The sequence below is a fragment of the Rhinolophus sinicus genome, chromosome 5 (genome assembly GCF_057876585.1).
Source record: "Rhinolophus sinicus isolate RSI-liver-muscle chromosome 5, RSI-T2T, whole genome shotgun sequence".
In the NCBI taxonomy this organism is placed as follows: Eukaryota; Metazoa; Chordata; class Mammalia; order Chiroptera; family Rhinolophidae; genus Rhinolophus; species Rhinolophus sinicus.
In genome coordinates this window covers 12,026,688-12,045,072 of record NC_142505.1, presented here as the reverse complement: position 1 = coordinate 12,045,072, position 18,385 = coordinate 12,026,688, and the positions used below count along the sequence as shown (strand labels likewise).

Below are 18,385 nucleotides of genomic sequence, written 5' to 3'. Positions count from 1 at the left end.
CAAGGAAACTGAGGCTTATGAGGAAAGATGTTAAGTGAATTACCCAAGGTCACAGAACACGTATGCAGTAGAGCACAGGACCAATCTAGGGTTTATGCCGTTGCCTGCACACTACCTTGCATACCACACTGGACATATTTTGCCATTCAGTAACAGAGTGCCACATAAGTGGCTATCACCTCCTTTCTGATTAGTAGTAACATGGTGGTCACCTAATAAGGCAAAGCACACCGAACTTTTCTGATCATCTTTCTGTGTAACCAACTTCTGCTTATCTGTTGCACAGAACACATTATGCAGCTTTTTCTCTCCCAACTTTTCCTTTTATGTTAAATATATGATTTTTATCCTCAGAGGAGGGTTATCTCAGAGCAGACTTGGCAAGGTTAAACACTATCTATAAAACACATTCGGCTATTCCGTGAAATGAATTACATAATATATCAGTCATCTACCTGGCTTTCAAAAACCTGCAAATGCATTTCTGTTAGGTACGGGTGAGTATTTTACATTTTGGCTTCCCTTCCCATGAAGGTAAAAATGACCTTGGTTCTTAGGAAGTGAAGATATATTGAACGGGTTAGGATCAACAGAGTTCCATTTCATTTAGTCTCCACTAAAATTGCAAGGAGTGAAAATAGAGATTGAATTTATTTTACTATATATTGCCTCATTTGAACTTTAGCAAGGCATTAGCTTCTAAGGAAAACCCTTCCCCCTTCCATAATCTCTTATTGATGGCATGTTAAGAAAATTGCCTTGACTTTATTGATTCTGAGCTATAAGGCACAATGTACCCGGTGGTGTGTTAAACTGACCAAGTGTGCTGGACGGGCTACCACTGAGGAGATGGAACATGCTGACAGGGCAGCACTTTGGTTCTACCGAACACCCATTGCGATTCCCCCCAAAGAGCAAATTCATAGAATGCTGGCCACATCAGAGCCCCCTCCACGACCTTGCTTTAAAAGAGGGGGCCCTGGGAAGAGAGGAGCCTCCTGTCGTGAAGAGGCAACAACAGAACAAGAACCCCACCCGCTGAGGCCAGGTCTTCTGAGTCTCCAGCTTCCCGGGGGGGCGGGGGGGGGCGGGGCAGGAACCCCCTTCAGGAGTCTCCTCAGTAGTTAAGCACAGCTTCTTGCATAAAAATAAAACTCTGGGAGTCACAGGGGTCAGTAGAGCAGATGTGTATGAGAAAGGAGGGGATGCTGGAAAAATACGCTTGGCTTTTTCTAGACCAGCTCTGACGTGTTTAACTTCCTGGACCCTCCAAGTCTTCAACTGTAAAACGTTTGTAGCACAGTGAAAAAAGTTCTTTTGGCTGCCACAAGCGTCGCGTTTACATACTTGTCCTGGAAATCACTGTGATGGGCCACTTTGGGTAAAGAGGGAGAGGCCCCCAGAAAATGGTCTGCAAGGACATAGTGAAAGAAGGTGGTAGCTAATGTGCTCTGCACTGAAAAGGTAACAGACCTGTATGGAGATGGGAGAGAATCAGGTGAGCACACAGAGGTGAGACACGTCGAGGGAAAGAGGAAGTGTGGGAGCTGGTGTGGTGAAGACAGGATTTTGAAGTTCAGGAACATCTAATATTGTTTCATGTTTGTGATGAAAACCCGTCTGCTGCTCCCAAACTTCTGACAAAGCCTGTCATTCACACAAAAGGCGGTTTGGGCAGAATTGGAGGAAGGCAGGGCGTGGGACAAGGTGTGAGATCCGAGATCCGCACAGAGCGAGGGAGGAGGTGGCCCTAGAAGGCAAGTGGGGGTGAAAACGGGAGTTCAGAAGTGACCATAAGCACCCCAGCCCAGGATATCACAGACACCTCCGTGAGGGGCGTGGGTGGGTTCAGGGGCATCTCTGTTTAGATATCAAAGCATAAAGTGAGGTCAGCAGATATCTAGGCCACACGGAATTGTAATCACATTACTGTAAGGTTGAGGTGAGGCTTACACTTAATAACTATATTTCCCGATTCTTACTCCCTCTCCCTGCTCTCCCACCTCCCATCCTTTTGGAGGAATGTGTCCTACTGAAGGCAGGCATCATTCAAGAGCTGCGAAAACGGAGAGTCAAGTCCAGCTCAAAGGAACACCACAGTGGCTGCCCCATGTTCGCGGGAATAAGCCTTTAGTCGCTCTGCCTTCTTCCTCACTCCTCACTTCTCTTTCCCCGCCCCTCCCTCAGCTCTTACTTCAGCTTCCCACCCAAAAATCCTCATGCAGCCGCTTGGTAACACTCCCCACCTCCTACAGCTCAACTTGGCACCTCAGGACCTCCCTCTTTTGTCCTTGCCTCCTTGAATGAGCAGGCCCCAGAAACTACTCAGCAGCAACGTACGCTCATCAGAAAAATCCTGCATTGTTATGTCTCTGCCCGGTTCCCATCCAGCGTCATTGGGTCCCCATGGAGAAGGAGGCTCCAGTGGGTGCATGGCTCCCCAGCTGCCTTCAGAAATGCATGTTCACAAATGAGGTTGATCTTGTTGAGAATGCCCTGGGCTTTCAAGTCAGAGCTGGTCTAGAAAAAGCCAAGCATATTTTTCCAGCATCCCCTCCCTTCCCACACACATCTGCTCTACTGACCCCTGTGACTCCCAAATTTTTATGTTTATTTCTTCCCCACAACCTGCCCCTTGCTTGATAACCAGTTGACCTGATGGAAGAAACACCATGTAGTCCTTTCCACTACAGAGTTAGGAGTTACATGGGGTCAGAACCCACAGAGGGACATTTACGTTTTGTAAAAGGGGACACAGCAAACAGCTGCAGAAATGACATAAAGGGTATAGTATCTGCCACCAGCAAGGGGGTGGTTAGGACTCTGTGTTTGGGATTGACAATGTGGATTGACCTTCACCTGTTGACCCTGCCAGCCCTCTCCAAAAGAAAGGGAGGATCCCTGTCACCTTATGTGTCCTCAGAGCCCAGCCCAGTGTCTGACACAGAGAAGACAGTCAATGAGTGTCAACTCTCCTCGGTCATCCCAGCTGGCGAATGAGCTTGCCCACCTCTGATGACCCCCAAGCCATGGGTGAAAGCCTGTCTAAGCCTCACAGAAGGACAGTGTCCCTTCTTTTCTGAACATGACAGTGAGTTCACTTTCTCAAGGGTGAGATCAGAAGATAGAACAGGCTAAACAAATAAACCTCTTCCTTCCTGGCAGTAACGGACTCCCATGGCTGTACTCTGGGTATTGCCCTAACCAAGTCTTTCTTTTTTTCCCATCTTAGCAAAAAGTGGAGGGAGTTGAGGATGGGTGGGGGAGAATGAGAAGAGTCAGGGAGGACGGAGGTTATAAGGATGGCAGAAAGCCCACCCCATCAGGTAAGTCTTGGTCAGCAAATGCATGATGACTGAAATTCCACTTGAGGCGACACTAGACATTATATAGGTCGTGGGCCAATGGCTCAGAGGTCTATAGATAGAAAAGAGTGAATCCACGAGCGAGAGAGCTGGCGAGAGGCCTCGCCTCCCAGGAGGGCTCGTGCCCTTTCTAAGAGCTTTACGCCTCTCCTCAGCTCCAGACGAGTATTGCCAAGCAGGTAGGTGAGTCCACTGGGGCTAGATCTTCCTATTTTTCCCCCCCAGGAAAAGCCACAAATGTGCATTTTCATATAAAACCACCCACTTTGGAACATTGGAAATCAGCTCAAAAAAATGTTAAACACTATACCACTCAATAAAAATACATCTGCAGGCCAGATCCAGTTCTCTTGTTTGAGGTAGAAGAGTGGTTCTCAGACACGAGTAGGCATCACAATTTCCCACAGAAACAGTCAAACACAGATCGCTGGGCCCCACCCCTGGCGTCTCTGAGTCAGCAGGCCTGGGGTGGAGGCCGGACAGTTGCATTTCTAACTAGTTCCCAGGACATGTTATGCAGGTTGGTCCTGAGACCACGCTCGGAGACCCTCTGCCCTTGTTGACCACCAGGGTCTCCGGCCTTTCTTTCTGCTCCCATGGTGCTCTGCTGGCGGGAGTAGAAGGGGCCCGCTCTCTCTTTCGGGGCCTCCTGTGACTGAAGTTGTGTGTGTGACCTCTGTCTATCCAAAGCCTGCCTTCGGGGCATGTTTTCAAAATAGGAGCACAAGCCTCTAGTTGTTAAACTCTTTCATTTCCTGATTATATTTTCCCGGCCAGGTGTGGGTCCCAAGCATCACACGGTCTTCTCTGAGTCCCAAGCCAGATGCTCTCCTGGAGAACCAGGTGCCTCTTAGAGCTGGGATCCTCGACTGCACTTGATCATGTGAATATTAGATCAAATGCAATATAAACCCTCTTGGTGTCAGGGGTTCTGCAAGGTTGCTCTAATTGCTTGAAGCTTAAAACACATTTTTAACCTCTTCTGCCTTCAGAGAGTCAGTTCCAAGTAGGCCAGGGGAAATTTATAAATCCTTAGGGGTTCTCATTAGGGCAGGAGAGCACTTTTCTGGTAACTAAGGGAGCTTGGAAGAAGTACAGCGCATACTATTGCTCCAACAGGACTGTGCTCACCGGGATTTCCATTGTGACCTGTGTCTTTTCAAACCCGGAACTACAGAGCTGACCAGCTTTTCTCCCCAACATAGGCCCTGACTAGAAAGCAGTAAACCTCCTTCCTCCAATTTTTAAGAATAGTGGTGCAAAGATGGCCCAAGATCAATTTGATAAGGTGGCCCAGAAAGCTAGAGACATGGGAATCTTGCTGTCCTTAAAGACACATCGCTGCGTCCCTAAGGTAACAGCTCACATGTACCTCTCAGGATGATGGATCGAAGAACTTAATCCCCAAATTTCTGAATGCTTTCTCTCATCCCAAATGCCTACACGTCTTATCCTTGCATTCTCCCAACATTTCTTCACTGATAAGATACAAAAATGGAAGGCTAGCAGGCAAGTCTTAGGGTAACCATTTACATCACTGTTTGGCGTCTGGGAAAGGCCACCACCTCAGGCAGGATGTCACAGGGCAGGTGAACATCAGTGACTGTGAACAAGGTGGCCCCAAAGCTGGGACTCTGAGTTTGGTGGGTTCCCCTGGACAAACCTCCCACTCGGAAAGCTCCTTTAATTGAAGAGTGAGGTTCCTGGCGTGGACCCTTACGGGTGAAATCTCAACTGGGAAACTTGCATCAGCCCTGCCAAGATACTGCTTTTGGAAGACTGTCTTGGAGTCCAGGCTTCCCAAGTCACTCGCCTGTCACCCCTCCATCACGCTGTCTGGGCTGAGGTCTTTATCCCCTCACACATGGTGTGTGGGGCCTGTGTTTCTGCCCCCTGTCTACAGCACTGACTCCCTCCTGCTACAGTTTAAGCCCCCTGCCTGAAATCAGGAATCTTGTACTTGGCAGACCGATAAAGAGGCCTGAGGCCCAGCTATAAAATGGGTATGATGATAACTGAGGGTCAAATTGGATGGTAGCCTCCAAGTTCTCGGCAGCCATGAGCCGCTGCACATCAGGAGGTCGTGTCTCTGGACTCTCTCTCTTTGTCTTGTTCCACCCAATATTCTGGTTCCTTTTAAAATATAGACCAAAACCTAGGTGTGGTTCTCTCTGGCAAGGATGCACTCAGGGAAGAATTGGAGAGGGAAAACGTGTAATTTGGATCGAAAACAAAAACAAAAACAAAACGTGGGTAAAGGTTAAAAGAATACATGTTTAAAAGGAATCAGCTCTGAGTGCAGGAATGGGTTTGGGGACAGTCACAGTCCCTCCCCCTTCACTACCCCCTGTCCCTTAGGCTTTCTTGGAGCCCACACAGTTTTACCTGGATGGATTGCCCAAGATCAAGGCCACGGAGAAGCCAACCTCCCAAGTCTCCCTCCATCTCTGGCTCTTCCCCAGGCCTCACTGTAAGGCAAACCTCAGGCTGTGTGCCCCGGCACCATATGAGAGGTGATGGCACGTACGGAAAAAAAAAAAAAAGGCACTGGCAGTGGGGCCAAGCAAAGAGCACAGGGCACAGCCCTAGATGCCAATCGTGGCCCAGCTGATGATCAACTGCCTGTCCTTAGTCCCGAATCCTCCTCTCTGAGCCTCAGTTTGTTCATCTGTGAAATTGGAGTTACACCACCCACCTCACTCTGCCTTTGTGAAGACTCGAAGGCTACCTGGTGCCCAGTAGGATGCACCTGTGTCAGGTGCCCTAGAAGCAGAGCCTGAGACAGGGATCTGGGTACATGTGCTTTCTTGGGGGAGTGCCCTCAGGAGGAGGGGGGTGAGGAAAACAGGACGGAAGAAGGGATGTGACTAAGCAAGGAAGGGTCTCGGCTTCAGCTTTATGCCATGGGAGCTCTAGGACATGAATTGCCCCACAGACTTGTCCCCTCCTAGACACCAAGGGCAATGGGCATTTGTACCTGTGTCAATCAATCGCTGTCTACAGGCTGTCCCTAAGTAGAGGGGAGGGGACAGAGGAATAGGTGGCCTTCCGGGAGAGGCAGCTCCCATTCAGCTAATGGCAATTCTCTGAAGAAGGGCATAGCTGGACTTTGGAGCCAATATTTATAACAGAGGATGGGCACTCCCTTGGTGAAAGAGATACAGGTAAGTCACCACAGCTTCTTTACTTCTTTTTAGCACTTCCAGCAAAAAACCACCTTGCAGAGTTGGCACAGACGCACACCTTCCTTGTCCTGAATTTGGTGCCATCCTGATATTCATCATGGCAAGATTCTAATGGGTGCCCCACACCCTCAGGCTCCTAACAGTGCTGTGTGTACAGGTCCCGCTCTCCCGACCTCCTGGGAGGCAGCCAGGCAGGGGGAGGGTGGCTTTGCCAGGAACAGCAATGGGTTCACACTGACCAGCCACACTCTTGCCTTGTCACCATTGCAATCAAGTGGCTCTTCTCAAAAGGCTGAGAGGGCCCGGTCTGAGGTCATGGGATAGAGCCTTGCTTCTCACAGTGTGGCAGACGGAGCAGCAGCCTGGGCATCAGCTGGGCACCTCTTAGGAATATAGTCTCCGGAGCCCTGCCCCAGACCTGCTGACTCAGGACCCGCAGTCTGACAAGCCCCCCAGGTGATCCCTGCACCCCGAGCATGAGAATCGCTGGGGTCGGCCCTTCCCTTCCCCTCCTCCCACAGCACCCTTCACTCACCCCCACTGGCACGTTATCACATTTGCTGCACAGGAACTCACTTGTTCGTATCCAAGAAAAGAGTGGTAGCACAAAGCCAGCAAGGAATCTGGAGACCCACAGACCCACAGACCCAGCTTTGTCACTGACTAGTGAGGGGACCTTCGGCAAGTGGCATCACTGCTCTCGAGCCTCTATTTCTCCACAAGTAAGATGAAGAGGATAATTTCTACCTCCCAAGGTTATTGTGAGACACAGTATTTAAAACATCTAACTCTGTGCCAAGCACACAGTAGGCATGGAAAAAATGTCCCACAGCCCAGCTTAGGGCTTGACATAGGGCAATATTTAGGACATTTAATTGAAATGCATTGAGTTGAAGCACATTGACTTTCAGCCTCTAACCAAATATCTGCGTGGAGGGGGAGAGGGTTTCGGAAACTTTGATCTCCCTGCCTGCTCTCATCTCTCTTATCCTTGGTGATTTTCACATCGTGTCTTCAGCTATCTACGCATGGAAGTATCTGTCCCTGCCTTGCAACATTCTAGAGGAAGGATGGAGACACTCGGGGACAGAGAGCAGAGCCGGGGCTGTGGCCTTGGCATTTGGAGCTCACAGTCTGACCTCCAGACTTCAAAGTAAATGCATCAAACCCGTGGTGTGTGCCAAGTTCAGCCCTGGCTTCTATTTGGTTTGGCCTATACAGGTTTTAATTTCTTTTAATTACTTGAAGACTTTTAAAAATCTGGAGAATTTATCAAAACATCTGACTTTTTGGCTTGTCTTAAAAATACTGGCATCATTCAACACCCTTCTGCCTGGCAACCATTAGCTGGAGATGAGAGCCCTGTTCTTTGGCAGGACCTATGCTCTCCACTTTGTCACAATCCACACCATCCCCTCTTGCCACACTTTACCCACACGTGTTCTCTGTTTGGCCCAACCCACCTATTTTTCTGCTGAGTCCTTGACTGGGAAAAATAGAAGACCCCAGGGAGTTTGAGAAAGTCTTTGGCCCTCTATAATCCGTGGAATGAGGCTCTGAAGGAATTATGTCATCCTCTTAAGGTTCAACACACCACATTTTATGTCTCTCACTACTTGAGCTCTTAGGGTATGCCAAGTGTTTTGCGTCATTTTCACGTTTGATCTTTCCAGGGGTTCTGTGAGGTGGGTGTTATGACTCCCATTTTGTGGATAAGAAAAGTGATGCTAAGGGAAGTCTATATGGTGCTCACAACCACACAGGAGGCCAGTGGCAGAGCCAGGGCTTCCATGTGGGTCTGGCAGACCTCAGTGTCCTAAGGCTGTGGCTATAGGCTTTGCTTCATACTTGCGCGCACAGAAGGCTGCAAGAGGAAATTTAAAAAAAAAGAAAAAAGAATCAACTAATTCCACCATAGTCATTTATAAACTCTTATACCAATTGAAAAGAAAGAAAAGAAATCAATCAGTAATAACTATTGTTGGATGACTACGTTTCATATCTCTTTTCCTGGGCAATCACACCCTCTTGAGCAAACCCTCCTTTTGACATATACGCCCACCTAAGAACGGGGCTCCGCTAAGGCCCACTGCACACCGTGTCAGCAAGCAGAGGGTTGGCTGGGGCTTGAGCTGGAGCCAAACCTCCCCATGGGTCACGTCCCTGCTGACCATCCGCTCTCCACATAGTCCTGTTTGACCATGGGGACTTATCACCCGATTCTGAGGCTACCTTGCCAGTCCTTCTTTTGAGTCACACTTAGAATTCCTCTCCTACCTCCCCCAGCCTAGACTATTCCAAGAGTGTAGAGTAATAGAGACCATGTAGGCCCCAATGAGTTCTCCAGCCATAACTTTATATTGTATCATCGCCCTCAAGTTGTGGATCTTCTTTTAAAAATACCCTTCTCAGTTTTCTGTTTGCTGTGGAATCTTGCTGAATTTATACACTGATAGAATGTTAAAAGTGAGAAAGGTTCTCTTTCCACATTCATATAGACTCATCTCCTCCCCCAGGGATCTTTTCTTCAGCACCTCTGACAGAATGGTGATACAGCAGATGCTTATACCCTTGGAAATTTGAAACATATGACCTCCGGAGGACATTCTGTTCGGTATTTCAGAGCTCTTTTAAAAAGCGCCTTTTCAACTTTCCTGAAATCGACTTTGTTTTTATACCATTCATTCATCAACAAACCTGTAGTGAGCACAGATTCAGTTATGACGTAACATTACAAGTGCCAGAAACCCCAATCAAATTGACCTACCCAAGGAAAGACAGTCTTTTTTTAAAAATGGTTTCCAATTAGGCTTGTTCCAGAGTTTGAACATGCCACAAAGAACCAGGCGGTGCTCCCACTCTAATTTGCCTGTCATATTGTTGCTGTACTCAGCCTTGGGGTCTCCTGGCAGCTCCTGGGTCAGTCTTTGTGTCAGCAGATGGCTGCTGTAGCTCCAGGCCTCTTACCTCATCCTCCAGGAGAACCAGGAGCAATTCCTTTGTTAGCTCTCTCAGAGTCTTAAGACTCACTTTTATTGGCTCAAATTGAGTCATGTTACTGGATGTTAACTACACTGATTGTGGTGATCATTTAGCCATGTATACAAATATACAAGTATGACAAGTTCGCAAACTTATTGCAACGATGTGGCTAACCTTTTTTGATGTCAGAGGGATTATTATTATGAATTTGTACAAATTGGACAAACAGTTAACCAAGTTTACTATTTGAAAGTGCTGAAAAGGCTGTGTGAAAAAGTTAGATGACCTGAACTTTTTGCCAACAATTCATGGCTCTTGCATCATGACAATGCACCAGCTCACATAGCACTGTCAATAAGGGAGTTTTTAGCCAGTAAACAAATAACTGTATTGGAACACCCTCTCTACTCACCTGGCCCCCAATGACTTCTTGGGTAAAGAAGTCATTAGGTAAAGACCTAAAGATAAAGGAAATATTGAAAGGAAGACATTTTGATAACATTCAGGACCTCAAGGGTAATACAGCGACTGCTCTGATGGCTATTCCAGAAAAAGAGTTCCCAAATTGCTTTGAAGGGCAGACTAGGCACTGGCATTGGTGCATAGCTTCCCAAGGGTAGTACTTCGAAGGTGACCATAGTGATATTCAGCGATGAGGTATATAGCACTTTTTCTAGGATGAGTTTGCGAACGTAATTGTCAGACCTCATATATCGAATCATTATGTTGTACACCTGACACTAATATAATGTTGTATGTCAATTATACCTCAATAAAATTATTATTTTACATTGAGTCATGTACCCATTCCTGAACCAATCACTGCAGCCACAAGGATTGGATATGGAGCTAGGCTGGGAGCGAGCATTATGTATCCCACCCAAACCAAAAACCTTGAAATAAATGAGGAGTACATTTTCTAAAGGCAAATTAGGACGCTGTTGGCAAGAGAATTGGGGACTAGATGCTGAGGAGGAAGCCGCAAATGCCTCCCACAAGTCTCTGCTTTGTGACAGCACCACGCTGGTTACTGAGGATGCAGGTTAAATAAAACCCAATCCCTGCCTCGAGAAGCCAACAGCTTGGTGGAATCACTCATTATTCCTGTACAGGGTTCTCATCAGGGTCGCATTCTGCAGTAGAGAGAACATGTCCTCCTTTTATGGGGCACCTTCCAGGCATTTCAAGACACCTTTCCCATTTCTTCCAAGTCTTTCCCATGCTAACCATGCCTGATGGGGCTGGTCGTCAGCCCTCTGACTTGATGAGCAAGACTCAGCCCTTTAGTGCATGGGCTACTTGAGGAACAATGAAAGTAGGTAAACCACTGAAGTGGGCAATGAGAACGTGAGTCTTAAAGACGAAGGAGAACCCAGGAAGAGTCCTGGAGGGCAAGACTGCTGGGCTCCTCTTCGAGGGGAGAAGGTGAGGGAGAGAATGATCCAAGGGTGTGAAGGCCCAGGGTAAGGAGATGAGGGCACATTGTTCTGCGTGGCTGGAGAACAGGGAAAGGGCTGGCCATCCTGCTGGGCGAGGCTGCCTCTGGCCTGCTGGCGGGCAGTGGGCACATCTGCAGGTCTCTGTACCAGCTTCAGGCCTGGGCTTCATCCTGAAGGTGACAAGTGGCCACTGAAAGTTGTTGAGAGAGAATGACATGGGCAAGTTCAGGTTTAGAAAAGACTGCTTTTTAAAGTACGTATGCAGTAGTGACAGGAGTTGAGCAGAAATTATCTCAGTTCTGTGTAGTTGGCTGGCATGGCATTCCCTCTGAAACAGCCCCATCTCAGAGAGAGAGAGAGAGAGAGAGAGAGAGAGAGAGAGAGAGAGAGAGAGAGAGAGAGAGAGAGAGAGAGACAGCTTCTACCCACAGCTCCTGAAAAAACACCTCAAAAATCACCAAAAACAGCTTCTCTCCCAGTTTTGGGCCATTGTCAGTTGTCTCACAGCCACTCATGTCTGTGTGTGTGTGTGTGTGTGTGTGTGTGTGTGTGTGTGTGTGTGTGTTGGGGTGAGGACTGGTCAGTGACCAGCTTTTCTCCCTCACTACTTGATGTTCAAACACTTTGCAAAGAGACTTAGAGTCATGTACGAAAGAGAAAACTGAGCTCAGTGTCCCCAAGAAACCCACTCTGTCCCTGGAAAACCCCGAAATGGAGAGAGGACTAAGTACTGGACCAAGAGCGTCTCAGCTCTGCACTGAGGCACCACATGAACTTGGGACCCGTGTTCTATGTTCCCAAGTCCCCATCTTCCCCTGTATAAAACAGGAGAGAGAACCGCCAGTCCTGCCTGCGTCCTGGGAGGCTTACAGTGAATACGCTGTTGGAAGGTAAGAGCTGAAAGTTTTCTTTTAGAATCATCTGTACGGAGCAAGCCTACGACAATATTAGTAACAGCTAACATTTATTGAGTGCTTTCTGTGGGCCAGGCAACTTCATTTCCCTTTTTTATTCTCACATGACACACAAGGAAGGGATGACCTGGAGAGGTTAAGTAATGTCACCAGGCTAGTTAGCGGCAGAGCTAGGATTCATACCCAATGCTGTCTGGCTCCAGCGGCGGCCCTACTCATTACTACTGTGGCCTGTCAGCTGATAACCGATTAGTAGTCTTATGTGTGGTGCTCCAAACAAAATTCAAACCGGAATGACCTTCCCCACATTCTGGAAAAAGACAAGAGGTCCCCAAGTCTCAGGTACATATTTGGAGAAAAATCAAGATTTAACAGGATCTGGCTTTGAAAGGGTAAGAGTAATTTCCAAACAGAAAATACATTCTTATCTTCAAAGTGATAGCCTGGAGTTAAGAATAGAGAACAGATGACGCAAACAATGTCCACTTCACTATAAAAATAAGGATACAGGATGATGACACAATTGCCAAGCTTATTGGGGGAAAATATGTAAACAATTAAACCTGGATCAATCTTAGGTAAATAATCAGCAAACATGTATTGGTCACTTTCTATATGCCTAGGTGAATAACATACCACCAATTCCTCGTTTTCAAAATTGTGATTAAATATACATAACATAACATTTACCATTTCAAGTGTATAATTCTTTTTCATGAAGGATAACCACGTTGTTGTATGACCAGCACCACCAGCCATCTTCAGAACCTTTGTATCTTCCCCAACTGAACTCTGCTCATTAAACATGAATTTCACTTATATGTGGTACCTAGAATAGTCATATTCACCAATTCCTTTTTTAAAGCACATGCCACACTTTTTACATTTCACTTTTTACACAGTAGGGAAATGGGCACAGAACAGACACTTTGAATCACTCATTCATTCATTCATTCATTCATTCATTCAAGTCAGCATGCCAAAGTGTGCTACAGAATAATCACCTCTTGTTGCTTGATTTGAGCCACAGTGAGACAGGAAAAACATAAAAATGCCTCAGTAACTTCTGAGCTACATTTTTCATAGGGCTGTGGGAGGGCTGGCAACAAGGAAAAAGGATGTATTTTTGAACGGATAAAGCCCCCTTATTATAGTATTACACAAAATGCCTGCTGCTACAGTTTCCTTCAGGAAAACTCCAGGCGCGGCCAGTACTGGTGTATGAAAAACAATGAAGACATTCTGTAGCTCTGTTTTCAAAGCCAAGAACAAGCTTCAGGAGTGCGAGGAAATGTCACTGTAAAAGTCTGGGGAGATTGGGAGAGATTGGGGCATCCTGGAGACCACACTGGCTCAGCTTTTATCTACACTGTTGTTTTATGGCACACTTGTCTTGCTCTTCCCCAAGCAGGGGGGAGCCTTGCCTTTTGCTAGACACTTCTTAAGCTCCCAATGGCTGTTTGACTCTATCTGATTGAGCACATAAAGGTCAGGAACGTATATTGCATCTTTCCACGTGTGTGCATGAGGCAGTGAAGCCCATGTTGATCCTTCAGTGTTCTCCCAAGGAAGATGGAGCTATGTGGGTACCCAGTTTGTAAGCGACATCTAGCTCAGGGTTTCTCCACCCTCGTACTCCTCACATTTGGGGCCAGATAATTCTTCGCTGTGGGGGCCGTTGTGTGCATGGTAGGATGTTTAGCAATATCCCTAACTTCTACTCACTAGATGCTGGTAGCACTGCTCTTCCCCCATCCCCTCCACCCACTCCCATACACACAAGTTGTGGTTGTGACACCAAAAATGCCTCCAATCATTGCCAAATGTCCTCTGGGAGTAGGGTTACCAGATATAGAAAATAAAAAATGAAAAGAGGCCTAGTTAAATTTGAATTTCAGATAAGCCAAGAGTCATTTTATTATAGTATTTGGGACATACTTGTAGTAAAAAAATCATTAATTGCTTATCCAAAATTCAAATGTAATAGAGCATCTGGAAACCCTACCTGGGGGGGGGGGGGATAAAATCACCTCCGGTTGAGAACCACTCTTCTAGGGTAACCAACCATCCCAGTTTGTCCCAAACTGAACTGGTTTTAGCACTGAAAGCCCAGCACCCCAGGGATACGCTCAATCCCACGTGGACTGGGACAGTTGGTCACCCTATAAGTTCCACCCTCCATTCTTTCCTTTGTGCTGGTTTCAGCTTCCAGGCTCCCTACAGCCCTTGGGAGACGCTGGTACTTTCAGTGGATGGAAAGGCTTCATTGCAAGACTGACAGATAGGGCTCTCCATGGAAACTACTAAATGGTTCTATTTTTGCTGACTTGTTGATTCACAAATACAACTAAAACATTACCAATAATGGCTCAAGTCAGCCTTCAAAGTGGCCTATTGATTTTGATGGCCTCAGAGTAAATTATTCTTCCCCGAAAACAAATCCATATCCCAGATATTTCATCTTAAATAATCCAATACCCAGAGCTAATGGGACTTCCCCACCAGCTAGTGAGACTATAACTATGCTTTGGTTTCCCTATAAATCCTCAAGATGGATTTTTTTGTGGGTGGTTGTTGTCCTAATTCAGAATTGTATTGACTGGTCTCCCCCTGCATCCTGGGCTGTTACTAGGCAACAGAGACTTTTTTTTTCCCTATCATTTTACATTGGGCAATACAGCAAAGTGAGGCAGGGGAGGGAGTGTTCAAGAAGATTCTTCTGTGCCAATGTATCTACAGATATTGCTATCCATACCCCATTCTTTACAGTTATTTTCACTAGCTCAGGACGTTAGGCAATGTGAAAAGAAAATCCATCTTGGGTTTCTTTAGCCCATATCAGATTTCCAAATACTATAATGGCAACCTTGTAACTGTGTAGTTGGTCGTATCCCTGGGAGTAAAATAAAGTGTTCTCCAAGAACTTGGAAATGAGGTCTTTCCCCCAAGAATTAAGTTAAAAATGGTCACATACAACAGCTGTGACTCATTTGGTAAATATGCCCATCAGGGCATCTAGACACAGCCTCTGAGAGGCAGGATGCAATGTGACCGCCCTGGTGTGGTGGCACCTGCCCATACCAGCCTGGAGAACCATCGTGCACAGCTCTCCCCACTGGTGGCTTGACGTTGGTCATGGTGGGAGTATTTACACCATGGAACTTGGCAAATGCTTCAAATCACAGCTTTTTCTTTTCCTAGAGAATTACTTGTTAAACATTTACTAGTCCACCATTGACTAGAAATATAACTAATACCTAGCAGCCTGGCCACTTGAGTTTGACCATGTCAGGAGAAGGACAGTATAAAAACAGCCTGGCATTGAAACAGATGCCCCGAGACTTGGCCATTCTCCTAACAGTAGCTAGCCAGGGACCGGCCCCTATCCAAGGGTCAGCAGTGTCCTGTCTATTGATCTATGCTAAGCTCCCTCGGGGACTTTCTGAATATAAATGAGCTTCTCCAACTTTGGATTATAATGCTGGCTAGTTCTATTTGTCATTATAAATTAACAAGTAAGCATTCCAGGCTTACGCATCCATCTTGGGAGCATAGATGCTTCCCAGTGTAGTACTTACATGCCCAGGTATTAGAAAGAGTAAGACATCCTGGGTTTGAAGCTCAGCTCGGCTACTCTTTGGGCGGTGTAATCCAAGCACATGGCTCTCGATGGCCTTACCTCTGTCTGCCCCCAGCTGAGCCCCAGCTCAGCTCTCCCCATCTCCACGAAGCACACTCTGAGCGGGCCCTTCTCTAAACCATTATTTTGTTTTATTTCTAGTCTTGTTTCCACCAACTAAATTTTATGATGCTTGAAGACAAGGACAATGCTTTCTATGACTCTTTTATTCCCAGAAAGACCTGTCCCTGTCTGCCCATGTGGCAGGTACCTGATATAAGCTCACTGACAGTTAATTCATACAGATTCTTGGGGATGTTGCCCGGGGAGCAGTACAAAGTATGTTTCACACCAACCCATCAAAGGTACCACGCTCCCCATTGCCCACCGCATGCCCTTCCCTTACTTCTCACCTTAGTAGGTGCTCTTTACTCAAGGACATGACCCCCAATTGTATCAAAGAGGACATTTTGAGTGCAAAGAACAGAGGGCTCCAACTCACCTTTGGCTTCAACAATAAGCACGTCCAGGTGGATACAGAGCAGCTTCCAGGCTTCCCGATGCTACTGTCCTCAGAGGCCCAGGAGCCCTGTCTTACTAACCAGTCATCCGTGATGCTCGTCTCTCCTAGGGAAGAAAGCAGGATGACACATCAGCACCAGACACTCACGCGTGCCAAAATTCACAGGAAGAAAGGGTGCTCTCTCGCTCTCTCTCTATCTCCGTCTTAGGAAAGCATAAACCACACATTCCCCCTACCCTGCACACAAACACACACAGGTTTTTCCTCACTCTCATTGGTCAGGAGTGCACCACATACCCTTTATGTCACCAATCACTGGGCACAAATGACCTCACTACCAAGCATCATTCCTGCTCTTCCAAGTTCTGCTGGCTCTCCCACTGAAATGGGGGCACAATCACCAAAAAGTGGGAAATAACTTTCTTTTCCTTCTTCTGTAAATCTGATAAAGTAGTACAAACCATCCTTTGAATTTTTAGTGAAAAGAACCGTAAGAGATGCTATTAGTGCCCTGCCAGCATTTCTTGGATTTCATTATTACAGTATGTGACAACCAGCTTCAAACCCCAGTGCCTGTATCTCTGTGCCGATGGCCTTGACCCAGAAACTGGGAAGACCACTCTGCCTCCAGGAAGCAGGTCAGCAATGTCAGGGCACAGTCATCCCAGCCCCCAGCAGCCTTCAATCCGTTCTTCTCAGGAGATGGTGTATAAACGTCCAGCTTCCTCACACCTGGTGGCAGGATAACTCTGAGGTGTGTGTTCTCTACTGTGTCCATGGTTCCCCTGTAGGGTTCAGCTCCAGGCACCCCTTGCTCCCTTTACCTTCCTACTACTGTTCCCCTCACCTCTCAGAATCCTCATCTCAGGGTCTACTTCTAGGAGAACACAAGCTACGACTTCAAGTTAATCCTACAACCTTGTTTCCTCTTGGGGCCCAGGCATGGGTCATCTATGAGGGGACTAGAAAAATCTGAGGGGAGACACCACGTGTGTGTCCCAAGCGTCCTCTCTGCCCACTCCACGTGGAAGTGTCTAGCATCTGCTGGACCCTCCACAATGACGGCGTCTCTTCCGTCTTTTCCTCCGAATCACACACCCAGTAGACGCAGAACAAGAAGAGAGCACGTTGACCTCTCATTTATAGTTCAGGCTGCAGACTTCCCTTCAACTACTTAAGGAGCCTTATTGTCACATAACTTAGGGGAGCTGCTCTCCTACAGATAAAAACAAACGGAGGTGGAAAAGTTCAGGGGTGGCATAAAGGAAAGAAGGAGAAAAGGGGACGAGGAAAGACAAAGACCCCAAAATATTATCTACAAAAGGGCCTGGTCTTTCTGAAGGGGTTTTAGTGATTGACGGGGGTGCTGCATTCATGGGTGTGAATTACAGGAAGCAATTTTTTTCTTTTCTTTTCTTTTTAGTGGAGAGGATGTCAGTGGGACTGTCCTTAGGAAGGCCTAACACTGAAACGATACCAAAGAATCCAGTGATTTTTAACTCAGGCTGCAGCTACCCCTGGTTCCCTGCATCCAAAGCTTTGAAGAGTCAAGTCCACATATGATCACTTCTGCCAGATCATAACTCTGCCTGGGACAATCCTGATCCTGGCCCTGCATCCTCCTCCCAAACTCTTGGGGCCAGGTACGTTTCAGAATTGAGAACGTACTTCAGAAAGGTAATTTGGTGCCCATACCATATCTTACCCTCAGTGGGCTCTGGCATCCCGTACAAGCAACGGCATTAATAGTGTGGCAGCATCACGTAAGCATCTTCACACCCAGTGAGATCAACAAAGGCTGTAAAGAACCTCTCTCTCGCCTTCATGCAGGTCAGAGATTTATGCCAATGACATGAGCCAGGTCAAGGGCAGATTTAGCTGCTATTTAGATTATAACTAACTTGGTTTTCAGAGCTTTGTGGATTTTGAGATTCTAGATCAGGGATTCTGGAACAATAGAGGCAGATTTTCACAGAAACATTAACATTTTAAAAAGGAAGTGAAATCTGGCTCTTACCCTGGGTGAGACCTCACCAGTTGCCATTTGTGAAAGCCCATATGGGGCTAGAGAAGGCCCCGGCCTCATAGTGTCTGAGCTGGGCTATAGTCCTATGACCATGTTATCAGAAGATTGAGGGGAAGGGGGTCCCTTGTGACACTAGAAATTGCTGGAACCCAAGGAGTCAGACAAAGGTGGCGAAGGAATTCCTCCAAGGGACACATCAAGTGTCATATCTTAGGGACAGGTAGTGGGTCCAGCACGGTCAAGGCTTAGGCTGGGAAAAGGCAGTGATAGGAGGACTGGATATTTCTATTTTGGACTGCCCGAGGCATTGGAGGCAGGTCAGCTCTCTTGGT

The 18,385-nt window shown here is 47.0% G+C and overlaps 1 long non-coding RNA gene across 1 annotated transcript in view; it reads right to left on the bottom strand.

Moving 5' to 3' along the window:
- LOC148758219 (uncharacterized) overlaps positions 1–16,127 on the bottom strand; it is a 108,853-nt gene extending 92,726 nt beyond the window's left edge. Inside the window, exon 1 of the long non-coding RNA XR_016021271.1 lies at positions 16,007–16,127. This is a non-coding gene — a long non-coding RNA (uncharacterized LOC148758219). The remainder of the gene's footprint in view (positions 1–16,006) is intronic.
- Between the last annotated feature and the right edge of the window lie 2,258 nt (positions 16,128–18,385).